We start from the raw sequence: 2,822 nt of genomic DNA, 5'->3' as shown, positions 1-2,822 counted from the left end.
TTTGTCTTGGCCCCCGCTAAGTACCCATGTTTAGAGGTGGTGTTGGACAAGTTGTGTATTATACTTGAGCTTGATTCATCTATGGTATTTATGTATCATTCCTTTTTTTTTTGTTTCTCTTGCTCCCTTAGTCCCGATTTCCCCCTTGATTATGCTTATCGCTTATGGTCAATTTAATTGCTTCCGCGACCAAAGATGTGTAATGATACGCTATGAGGCTTGTTTGGGGTTCCTTCGGGTTCCCCATTCGCCGGTCACGTCTAGGCCCTAGGCTTGGGTCGTGACAGTTTCTAACCCAAGTGATGAAATGAGTCGCTTTGTCACCGGTGTGTCCGATGTTATTGAAGAAGAGTGTTGAGCGGCAATGCTCCATGACAACATGGATATCTCTAGGTTGATGGTACATGCTCAACAAGTGGAAGATTCAAGGCTTAGAAAGAGGAATAGAGAGGTGAAGAGGCCAAGGGCCGATGAGGGAAATGCATCTAAGGGTAAGTTTGAAGGACAAGGTGAACCAAGGTTTAAGAAGAAGTTTCCCAACCCAAGTCCTTCCAATGCTCCAAGGTCCAACAAAGGTAGGGTGTCTACCCCTAGACCACAAGGAGGAAGAGGTGGTGGTTCTTATGTTGAGAAACCTAATTGTGAAAAGTGTGGCAAGAAGCATCAAGGCAAGTGCCTAGTTGGCACGGACAATTGCTTTAATTGTGGAAAGAGTGGTCATATGAAGAGAGATTGCCCTATGTTGAAGGTTCAGGGAAGGGAGAATAAGCAAGCACAAGCAAGTGGGTCTAACTCCGATGCTCCTAAGAAGAATCGCTTCTATGCTCTCCAATCCCGAGGTGATCAAGAGAGCTCTCCGGATGTTGTTACCGGTATGTTGGAAGTATTTTCAATTAATGCTTATGCATTGTTAGACCCTGGTGCCACTTTATCTTTTGTTACTCTTTTAGTGGCTATGAAATTTGATGTGCTCCCCGAAACCCTAAAAGAACCTTTTTCCGTGTCTACCCCGGTAGGTGATTCGGTTATAGCTAAAAAAGTGTATAGTGGTTGTCCCATTTCATTGTCCAATAGAGTCACATTGGTTGATTTGGTAGAACTTGACATGTTGGACTTTGATGTCATATTGGGGATGGATTGGCTTCATGCTTGTTTTGCTTCCATAGATTGTAGAACTTGAGTTGTGAAGTTTCAATTTCCTAATGAACCCATTGTAGAATGGAAGGTAGGAAACTTGATCCCTAGAGGTCGAATTATCTCATGTCTAAAAGCTTGTAAAATGATTTCTAAGGGTTGTATCTATCATATTGTAAGAGTTAAGGACCTTGAGTCCGAGACTCCTCCATTAGAGTCGGTCCCCGTAGTAAGGGAGTTTCCAGAAGTCTTTCCTAATGACTTGCCCGGAATCCCTCCCGAACGGGAAATTGACTTTGGCATAGATTTCTTGCCGGATACATAATCGATATCAATTCCTCCTTACCGGATGTCCCCGGCCGAATTGAAGGCACAACTTAAAGATTTTCTAGATAAGAGTTTTATTCAACCAAGCATATCACCATGGGGTGCGCCGGTTTTGTTTATGAAGAAAAAAGATGGGTCGCTTAGGATGTGTATTGATTACCGACAATTGAACAAGGTCACTATAAAGAATAAGTACCCGCTCCCTAGGATTGATGATTTATTTGACCAACTCCAAGGGGTGAGCTAATTTTCGAAGATTGACTTAAGGTCGGGTTATCACCAACTTAGGGTGAGAGGTGTTGATGTTCCTAAAACGGCATTCCGAACAAGATATGGTCATTTTGAATTCCTAGTAATGTCTTTTGGTCTCACAAATGGCCCTACGGCATTCATGGACCTTATGAATAGGGTGTTTAGACAATATCTGGATTCATTCGTGATTGTTTTCATTGATGACATTTTGATATATTTTAAGAGTGAGAATGACCACATGGAACATTTGAGGATGGTGTTGCAAGTTCTCAAGGACCAACGGTTGTATGCTAAGTTTAGCAAATGTGAATTTTGGTTGAGATCGGTTGCGTTTGTCGGACATATAGTGTCAAGTGAGGGAATTGAAGTGTATCCAAAGAAAATGGAGGCGGTTAAGAAATGGCCTAGACCCTTAAGCCCTACCGACATTAGAAGCTTTTTGGGATTAGCCGGTTACTATAGAAGGTTTGTTGAGGGTTTCTCCTCAGTTGCTTCTCCATTAACGACTTTGACCTAAAAGAAGGTTAAATTTGAATTGTCGGAGTTTTGTGAAGAGAGTTTTCAATTGTTGAAAGATAAGCTTACCTCCGCTCCGGTATTGACCTTACCGGAGGGTACCGAAGGGTTTGTAGTATATTGTGATGCTTCAAGAGTAGGGTTGGGGTGTGTCCTTATGCAACATGATAAAGTAATCGCTTATGCTTCTAGACAATTACAGATTCATGAAAAGAACTATCCAACCCACGATCTCGAACTAGCGGCGGTAGTCTTTGCTTTAAAGATATGAAGACACTATCTCTATGGGGTACACATAGATGTGTTTACCGACCACAAAAGTCTTCAATATTTTTTTAGCCAAAAAGAGTTGAATCTCTAACAAAGGAGGTGGTTGGAACTTTTGAAGGACTATGATATGAGTGTCCTATACAACCCCAAAAAGGCTAATGTGGTTGAGGATGCGTTAAGTAGAGTGTCCATGGGTAGTGTTGCTCACATAGAGGATGAGAAGAAGGAGTTAGTTCGGGAGGTACATAGGTTGGCCCGATTAGGTGTCCAACTAAGGGATTCCTCCAAGGGTGGTTATGGTTCATCATTGTTCCGAGTCATCA

Source organism: Solanum tuberosum, unplaced genomic scaffold, assembly GCF_000226075.1.
Source record: "Solanum tuberosum cultivar DM 1-3 516 R44 unplaced genomic scaffold, SolTub_3.0 scf00088, whole genome shotgun sequence".
NCBI classification, from domain to species: Eukaryota; Viridiplantae; Streptophyta; class Magnoliopsida; order Solanales; family Solanaceae; genus Solanum; species Solanum tuberosum.
This window is presented reverse-complemented; position numbering follows the sequence as displayed.